Source organism: Salvelinus sp. IW2-2015, linkage group LG25, assembly GCF_002910315.2.
Source record: "Salvelinus sp. IW2-2015 linkage group LG25, ASM291031v2, whole genome shotgun sequence".
NCBI lineage: Eukaryota > Metazoa > Chordata > Actinopteri > Salmoniformes > Salmonidae > Salvelinus > Salvelinus sp. IW2-2015.
Window position 1 is genome coordinate 25813927 of NC_036865.1, and position 10236 is coordinate 25824162.

The 10236-nt window shown below is 43.4% G+C and overlaps 1 pseudogene; it reads left to right on the forward strand.

Annotated features, from left to right (window-relative positions):
• LOC111951942 (methylcytosine dioxygenase TET3-like) overlaps positions 1-10031 on the forward strand; it is a 24240-nt pseudogene extending 14209 nt beyond the window's left edge.
• Positions 10032-10236: the final 205 nt, after the last annotated feature.

Below are 10236 nucleotides of genomic sequence, written 5' to 3' on the forward strand. Positions count from 1 at the left end.
TTCTAATGGTTGGTAATAGAAGCTGTTCAACAGTCTGATGGTCTGGTAATAGAAGCTGTTCAAACAGTCTGATGGTCTGGTAATAGAAGCTGTTCAACAGTCTGATGGTCTCGGTAAATAGAAGCTGTTCAACAGTCTGATGGTCTGGTGATAGAAGCTGTTCAACAGTCTGATGGTCTGGTAATAGAAGCTGTTCAACAGCTGATGGTCTGGTAATAGAAGCTGTTCAACAGTCTGATGGTCTGGTAATAGAAGCTGTTCAACAGTCTGATGGTCTGTAATAGAAGCTGTTCAACAGTCTGATGGTCTGGTAATAGAAGCTGTTCAACAGTCTGATGGTCTGGTAATAGAAGCTGTTCAACAGTCTGATGGTCTGGTAATAGAAGCTGTTCAACAGTCTGATGGTCTGTATAGAAGCTGTTCAACAGTCTGAGTCTGGTAATAGAAGCTGTTCAACAGTCTGATGGTCTGGTAATAGAAGCTGTTCAACAGTCTGATGGTCTGGTAATAGAAGCTGTTCAACAGTCTGATGGTCTGGTAATAGAAGCTGTTCAACAGTCTGATGGTCTGGTAATAGAAGCTGTTCAACAGTCTGATGGTCTGTAATAGAAGCTGTTCAACAGTCTGATGGTCTGGTAATAGAAGCTGTTCAACAGTCTGATGGTCTGGTAATAGAAGCTGTTCAACAGTCTGATGGTCTGGTATAGAAGCTGTTCAACAGTCTGATGGTCTGGTAATAGAAGCTGTTCAACAGTCTGATGGTCTGGTAATAGAAGCTGTTCAACAGTCTGATGGTCTGGTAATAGAAGCTGTTCAACAGTCTGATGGTCTGGTAATAGAACTGTTCAACAGTCTGATGGTCTGGTAATAGAAGCTGTTCAACAGTCTGATGGTCTGGTAATAGAAGCTGTTCAACAGTCTGATGGTCTGGTATAGAAGCTGTTCAACAGTCTGATTGGTCTGGTAATAGAAGCTGTCAACAGTCTGATGGTAATAGAAGCTGTTCAACAGTCTGATGGTCTGGAATAGAAGCTGTCCAACAGTCTGATGTCTGAATAGAAGCTGTTCAACAGTCTGATGGTCTGGTAATAGAAGCTGTTCAACAGTCTGATGGTCTGGTAATAGAAGCTGTTCAACAGTCTGATGGTCTGGTAATAGAAGCTGTTCAACAGTCTGATGGTCTGGTAATAGAAGCTGTTCAACAGTCTGATGGTCTGGTAATAGAAGGGCTTCAACAGTCTGATGGTCTGGTAATAGAAGCTGTTCAACAGTCTGATGGTCTGGTAATAGAAGCTGTTCAACAGTCTGATGGTCTGGTAATAGAAGCTGTTCAACAGTCTGATGGTCTGGTAATAGAAGCTGTTCAACAGTCTGATGGTCTGGTAATAGAAGCTGTCAACAGTCTGATGGTCTGGTAATAGAAGTGTTCAACAGTCTGATGGTCTGGTAATAGAAGCTGTTCAACAGTCTGATGGTCTGGTAATAAGAAGCTGTTCAACAGTCTGATGGTCTGGAAATAGAAGCTGTTCAACAGTCTGATGGTCTGGTAAATAGAAGCTGTTCAACAGTCTGATGGTCTGGTAATAGAAGCTGTTCAACAGTCTGATGGTCTGGTAATAGAAGCTGTCCAACAGTCTGATGTCTGGAGAATAGAAGCTGTTCAACAGTCTGATGGTCTGGTAATAGAAACTGTTCAACAGTCTGATGGTAATAGAAGCTGTCCAACAGTCTGATGGTCTGGTGATAGAAGCTGTTCAACAGTCTGATGGTCTGGTATAGAAGTTGTTCAACAGTCTGATGGTCTGTGATAGAAGCTGTTCAACAGTCTGATGGTCTGGTAATAGAAGTTGTTCAACAGTCTGATGGTCTGGTGATAGAAGCTGTTCAACAGTCTGATGGTCTGGAAATAGAAGCTGTTCAACAGTCTGATGGTCTGGTAATAGAAGTGTTCAACAGTCTGATGGTCTGGTGATAAGAAGCTGTTCAACAGTCTGATGGTCTGGAAATTGAAGCTGTTCAACAGTCTGATGGTCTGGTAATAGAAGCTGTTCAACAGTCGATGTCTGGAAATAGAAGCTGTTCAACAGTCTGATGGTCGTGAATAGAAGCTGTTCAACAAGTCTGATGGTCTGGTAATAGAAGTTGTTCAACAGTTTGATGGTCTGGTGATAGAAGCTGTTCAACAGTCTGATGGTCTGGTGAATAGAAGCTGTTCAACAGTCTGATGGTCTGGTAATAGAAGCTGTTCAACAGTCTGATGGTTGGAAATAGAAGCTGTTCAACAGCTGATGGTCTGGAAATGAAGCTGTTCAACAGTTGATGGTCTGGTAATAGAAGCTGTCAACAGTCTGATGGTCTGGTAATAGAAGCTGTCCAACAGTCTGATGGTCTGGAATAGAAGCTGTTCAACAGTCTGATGGTCTGTAATAGAAGCTGTTCAACAGTCTGATGGTCTGGTAATAGAAGCTGTTCAATAGTACTGATGTGGTCTGGTAAATAAGCTGTTCAACAGTCTGATGGTCTGGTAATAGAAGCTGTTCAACAGTCTGATGGTCTGGTAATAGAAGCTGTTCAACAGTCTGATGGTCTGGAAATAAGAGCTGTTCAACAGTCTGATGGTCTGGTAATAGAAGTTGTTCAACAGTCTGATGGTCTGGAATAGAAGCTGTCCAACAGTCTGATGGTCTGGTAATATAAGCTGTTCAACAGTCTGATGGTCTGGTAATAGAAGCTGTTCAACAGTCTGATGGTCTGGTAATATAAGCTGTTCAACAGTCTGATGGTCTGGTAATAGAAGTGTTCAACAGTCTGATGGTCTGGAAATAGAAGCTGTCCAACAGTCTGATGGTCTGGTAATATAAGCTGTTCAACAGTCTTGATGGTCTGGTAATAGAAGCTGTTCAACAGTCTGATGTCTGGTAATAGAAGCTGTTCAACAGTCTGATGGTAATAGAAGCTGTTCAACAGTCTGATGGTCTGGTAATAGAAGCTGTTCAACAGTCTGATGGTCTGGTAATAGAAGCTGTTCAACAGTCTGATGTCTGGAATAGAAGCTGTCCAACAGTCTGATGGTCTGGTTGGGCTTGGATGTACCTGTACTCTCTCTTTCTGTCAGACGGTTGCCGATTGAACAGTCCGTGGCTCGGGTTACTGAGGTCCTTAATGATCTTCTTGGCCTTCCTTTGACACCGAGACTGTAGATGTCCTAGAGGGCAGGCATCGTGCTGCCGGCGATGCTTTGAGCTGACCTAGCCACACTCCGGAGAGCCATGCGTTTGATTGCGGTGCAGTTTCCGTGCCAGGCCGTGATGGAGCCTGACAGAATGCTCTCAATGGTGCATCTGTAGGAGTTTGTGAGGGAAGTTCTTCAGCCACCTGAGGTTCTGGAGGCACTGTTGCGCCCTCTTCACCGCAATGTTGGTGTGGTGAGACCATTTCAGGTCTTCCGTGATGTGCATGCTGAGGAACAATAAACTTTTGACCATATCCACTGCGGCCCCGTCRAGGAGGATGGGAGTGTGCTCCCTCTTCTGTCTCCTGTCGTCCATGATCAGCTCCTTAGTTTTGTTGACGTTGAGGAAGAGGTTATTTTCCGCACACCACTCCGCCAGGGCTCTAACCTCCTCCCTGTAGGCTTTCTCATTTTTGTTGGTACATACATACGCTCGCTCACTCACGCACACTGAGAGAAACACAAATACTTACACACACTTGCTTCTTGTGCCAGCATTTTAATGGACAACACCGTTGAGAGTTAGTGTTGTGGTCGTGTTTTGTGCGTTAATGGACATACTGTAACTGGGCCATTGGAAGCAGAATTCAACATTATCTTAGACAAATGTCACTATCAAATCATTTTAAAAAATCCATAGTGGAAACAAAAATTGATATGAGATGTCATGCCCTTTTTGGTCACCTCACACGTTTTCACTTCAACCAAGATACTGTAGGCATTTTATCCCAGAAACTCTCAGATACTTTGCTAGTCTTTTCCATTCATGTAAAATGTATTGTTGTCTGACCCTCCTGCAGGTTTGCACTTTAACCAAGGAGGACAACCGTGCGGTGCGTAACATCCCTGAGGATGAACAGCTCCACGTCCTACCCCTCTATAAGATCTCACAGAGGGATGAGTTTGGCCGTGCCGATGGCCAGTGGGACAAGATCCAGACTGGGGCCCTGCAGGTGCTGTCAGCCTTCCCCAGAGAGGTAGGTTCCTACGCTTTCCTAAGTTTCCCCTAGATGCAGATCTAGGAGCAGCTTCCTCTCATCTAATCCTAACAGTAACCATTAGTGGGGAAAATACGAAACTGACCCAAGAGATCAGCGTCTACTTCACCCTAAATCGGTTCTTACCCTCTGTAGAGAACCAGGAGGCAGGGGCTGTTACACGGGGTTGCCAATCCTCCTCCTGTGCTTACTGGGTATGCAGGCTTTTGTTCCAGCCTTGCTCTAACACACTTGATTCTACTAATCAACCTCCAGTTGCTCACCCCGATGAGGGTTGGTTAGCCTTGCACTCTACGGGATTGAAATGAGTTGGCGTCAAGACCATGCCAATTGGAGAGTTTTGGGTTTGATCTTGCACGAGTCACATCCCACTGGGCAAAATCAACATTGTTTCCATGTCATTTCAACAACAAAAAATCTATGTGATGGTGTTGAATTCTCGTGGAAAACTGATTGGATTTGCAAAAAGTTTTTTTTCAACCAACTTTTAACCTAAATCCATTGACATGGTGAAATTCAACCAAATGTAAATCCAAACCAGACATTGAAATGATGTCTGTGCCCAGTGGGATGTGCTGTATTTGCGTGTTTACTTCAAACCACTTGATAAAAGCTTTTACCATGTTTATATCATCATCAGGTGCGTCTGCTGGCTGAGCCGGTGAAATCAGCCCGTAAGAGGAAGCAGGAGGCCAAGCTGAAGGCCCAGGCTGACAAACAGGCTGCAGCTCAGGACAGGAAGCCTGGACAGAGTCCACTAACCCCGGGCAAGGTCAAGACAGAGAGCACCAACAAAGGTAGAGACCTCTGGTTGGTTGATTTGATGGTTGATTAGTTGGTTGATTGATTGGTTGGTTGGTTGATTGGTTGAATGAATGATTAATCAGTTGGTTGGTAGATACATTTATTTATTAATGATTTACTAATTGATTCATTGATAAATTGGTTGATTGATTTTCTGCATTTCTCTTACAATAAAAAGCTTGATCCTGGTTTGTATATTTCACCTTACAGGTTCCAAAAGCACTTCATCAGTGGATCAGTCCTCCTCGTTCAAAGCAGAGCCTCAGTCCTTCTACAGCTCTTTCACACCAGGAAGTGTGGGTGCCTATGCTCCAGAGTCTAACTCCCCTAGCCCTTACCACCACAGCACTCCCACCTACCCCACTCCTCCAGGAAGATCCACCCCAGGGATGGAGGCTCTTTCCCCCCATCGTCCCGGCATGCCTTCCACCCAGTACGGATACAGAGGGCCACTAGGGGCCCAGTGCAATGGTTCCCCCCTCCATTATAAGACAATGGGAGAGGCTGTAAATGGTTACTCCCCAGGACTCATCAGAAAGCAGCTGGCGAACACTGAGAGATGTGGGACACCTGGCGACTACCCCCCCAGGACGTTTAAAATGGAACCCAACGAGGTGCACTGCTCCCCTCTCGTCAGACCCCTCCACGGCCACAGTACTCCTCCTCCATCCTCCTCCTCCTCCTCCTCCGCCCCCCTCCCATACCCAGAGGGCCTCCACAGCAGACTCAACGGGCTCCCCAGGGCAGCGGAGGAGATCGGGGACGGGGTTAAAGGTCATGGAGGTCATGACCTCCCCCACTGTGCCCCCCATCCCCCTCATCTCCCCCACTGTGCCCCCCATCCCCCTCATCTCCCCCTTCAGGCCACTCCCCCTCTCTTCCCCAACCCGGAAGAGGTCAAACAGGAACAGGAAGAGGTGTGGTCAGACAGCGAGCACAACTTCCTGGACAGTGACATTGGCGGGGTGGCGGTGGCTCCCTCCCACGGTTCCATCCTGATTGAGTGCGCACGCAGAGAGCTCCACGCCACCACCCCCATCCTCCGACCCGACCGCAGTCACCCCACCCGCATCTCCCTGGTCTTCTACCAGCACAAGTCCCTCAACGAGCCTGACCACGGCCTGCACATGTGGGAGGCAAAGATGGCCCGGAGGGAGCGGGAGAGGGAGGAGGAGGCTGAGAGGCTAGGGATGGGCCTGGACCTGGAAGAGGTTAGCCCGGTCAAGGGGAAGGGGAAGAGGGGGAAGGGGGCCGGGGCTGAGAGTGTGGAGCCTGAGGAGGAGGTAGAAGAGGAGGGCCCGGAGGAGAAGAAAGGGGTGTTGAAGGTTCCTACCCGGCAGGCGGTGACCGTAGCGCGGGATGGGGTGGTCACTGTGTCCCCTTATGCTCTGACACAGGTCACGGGCCCCTACAACCGCTGGACATGATACTGTTATGTACACACACGTACACAAGCACACACTCACTCACAGACACATACAGCGATTACATTTTAACACACACACACACCACCCTGTGCTACTGCCTTACCTCAATCAACTTTACACTTCTAATCTCCTTTTTCTGTGTTATTTCATTGTGTTACTTTTTCCAAACGTCTGTCTGTTTATTTTTGTTTCTCTTCGTCTCTGCTTTCAAAGGGATGAGGAAGAATATCGTTTGTGGGTTTTTAACTGTGACTTTTAGTGTTTGGTGATGATTTTTGGGGTCTGTTTTTTTCATGTAAAGAGATGGTGCTCAGAGCCAATTTTAAATACGTTTATAAACTGGTTTTAAATACAACTTGATTAATAAGAACAAACAAGATGTGATTATTTATTCCGGCCTATTTTAAAAAACTATTTTTTTTATTTTATTTCTTGATGCAAGCCTGTTTACTGCAATTTTGCTGTCATCCAGCATTTTACACTAGTAAACACTCATGTCAAGTCTCTATGGTCTTTGTTTCAGCCAAGAGTGCTCTTTTCACAAAAGGAGTTTTATCAATGATTGATCATGTAATGGTGCCATCTGTAGCAGCAACTTTTGATAAACACACCACATATTACACAGTATGTCAGACTAGACTACACACATTTACTCTAGTTTTATGTGAAAATAATGTACCCATGTAGCATGGTGCTTTTCCTTCTCTTCCCGTTCCTCTATTGGTGGTCATGAAGGAACTTTACTACCTTGTTTTGGGCTGGATCGTTTTTGTCTTTTTGTTCAACGTACAGATAGATATGATATGATGACATATTGAAAAAGCACTTTTTTATTTTTCATAACTTGAAAAAGGTCCCGTTCCAATATGTACAGATAGAGAGATATATCCGACAGCTTGTTTGAAACCTGTTCGTTTTTTTGTTGTAGAATGATTTAATTCAACTATGAATTTGTAACATTATAAATTACATATCAGTCTCACAAAAAAAACTGGCTTACTAAGCAATTATGAAATGCTGCATATAAAGATTGTGTCAGATTATGGTGCTTGTTGTCAACGACACTTAATTTTTATGAATCTGGATAACCATGTATGTTCACTGAAGACCTGGGTTCAAATACATGTGTATTTGAGTATCTGGTATTTAAAATGCTTTTTTTCTGTGTATTTGAGTATTTTCAAAATACACAGCCCAAAATAAGTACTTTTATTTGAGTATTTTAATGGTTGATTGTAAAAACCAAATTGATAGTATTTTCAAATACTTATGTAAAATATTATTTTCAAATACCTGGGTTAAATGCATGGGAATGTATTTGCATCAGTGTATTTGAGTATTTTCAAATACTTTCCAAATTTCCAGATGCAACTACTTGTCTTTTCAAATAATTACTTTGAATGTATGGGAAAGTAATTGGGATATTTGAAATAGCATTTTATTTATATATTTTTTGAATTTTACCCCCTTTTCGTGGTATCCAATTGTTAGTAGTTACTATCTTGTCTCATCGCTACAACTCCCGTACGGGCTCGGGAGAGACGAAGGTCAAAGGCCATGCGTCCTCAGAAACACAACCCAACCAAGCCGCACTGCTTCTTAACACAGCGCGCATCCAACCCGGAAGCCAGCCGCACCAATGTGTCGGAGGAAACACCGTGCACCTGGCGACCTCCTTAGCGCACACTGCGCCCGGCCCGCCACAGGAGTCGCTAGTGCGCGATGAGACAAGGATATCCCTGTGATGCAGTGCCCTAGACCACTGCGCCACCCGGGAGGCCCATTTGAAATACTATTTTAACCCAGGTCTGGTTTACTGTCTGAACTTCCAGAGTGTTTTAAACAGGACGTGTCTGTTTTTGATACAGACACAGCTAAAAAGACCACATAAAACCTGTTCAGAAATGGTGACTATATTATTGTATGTTTCTTACAGGCGGTGACAGCATCTCTATCCTCTCTTTTTAACTGACTAGGGCATTGATTGGCACTTATGTTTGTCCATATACTGGGTATAAATACATTATACAAGTGGAGAGAAAACCAACCAAACCCTTTGTTGTTTCTCATTGCCTCGTCTTTACTCTTTGGGTGAAGCTGCTCTGACAGAATAAAACACTCCTCAGATCATTTCAGCTGCTGTTACAGTGTTGAAATGTTGTTAAAACGTTGTTTACATACCATTTACATAACTGTTTCTTAACTCGTGTCATTTCAGAAAATAACGGTAATATTCAGAGAGAATTTTCCAATTCAATCTTATTCATTCAAATTAATTTGAAAATCCTGGATAGAAGGCTATTGAAATAGAACCAAGCTCAATGCTGGTGGCATACTGTTCCAGGGTCGAAATGTACTTACATTCTGATGGTGCTAACTGGTCACAATGTGATGCTGCACTGACAAACGCCTGTGTTTATTCTAGGGGTGATGTTATGATGCTTTTTGTATGACTAGCATTTGCTGTTTCCCTTCTGGATGGGCATGCCATACCTTTGTGCTCTACCGTCTCTGTCCTGAATGCATTATGTACTACAGTACTTCAATCTTGTCACTGGTCAACTTGAACAGAGTTACAGAGTAGCATCAATTCTCTGCATCTTTTCATCATAAGTTCTAGATCTATTGCGTATTGAGTCAGACAGTAGACCTCTGCGGTATACAGTATAAACCTGCTTTGATAGGGGCAACCATGTAGGGTATTCATCAATGCTCACATTAGTCCATCATAACCATGAAAATATGGGCCCATTCACTAATACTGCAATTGATTAGGCATCTGTTGTATTGATCTGTCTCAGTTATATGCTGGATCTAATGCAGATAAAGCATATTTCACTGGTGCTTTCATTTGAGTAATACACAGATCTGGATATATGTTTTTTTTAATGTCTGTGATTTTTCTCTTTGTTTCTCAGGTGTGAGGTTGTTCATTTACCCAGGCTTCAACCCAACTAGGGCACACACAGTCTCCTAACACAACTCTCTTTCTTCCAATAATGTTGTCAACCGCTTGACAAAATCAAACCATATACTTAGATTTTTCTTCTGAGATAAATGTTGACACATAGATTGAATGCATTTTATACAAAGTAGCTGCAGTACATATATAGTCTATTACATTATATTGAATGTAGGCCGTTGCAAGTTAATAATGTGGTAGAAAACAGTCACTTTAAAATGTTTCCAGCTTTACATAAGACAGTTTGTAAGAGAATAAACTTTTGTAATTGTTTCACTTGAAGATTTCTTGGTTCTACCATTATGTGTGACTTGAAAACTGTGGTAACCTACATGTACATCAAGGAGGAAAAACTAGCACCAGCATTTTAAAACTCAAAGGTTTTTATTGGAATAAAACTGTATAAAATACACATTTCATGTGGAACTGACAGTTTTACTGTACTATTCATGGTTTGTAGATAACAGTCTTGTTATTTTGCAACTGATTGACAAAATGACTGTACATAACTAAGGTGTATATCAGTTTTGAGAAAATACTAAATTCAGCATTCCTGTCAATGGCTGCCCTCTGGTGATTTTGAAATAAAGATGTATTTATATTTTGGACTTGTTGTGTGTCTTTTTGCTTTATTGACAATAAGTGACTTCAAGGTATACAAACTATAATACGTGTGTGTGTGTGTGTGTGTGTGTGTGTGTGTGTGTGTGTGTGTGTGTGTGTGTGTGTGTGCGCGCGCGCGCGTGCATGCAGTCTCAGGTGAACATAACAGATGGCAATACCCCTGATTAGATATGTGTGTGTAGGCCCTCA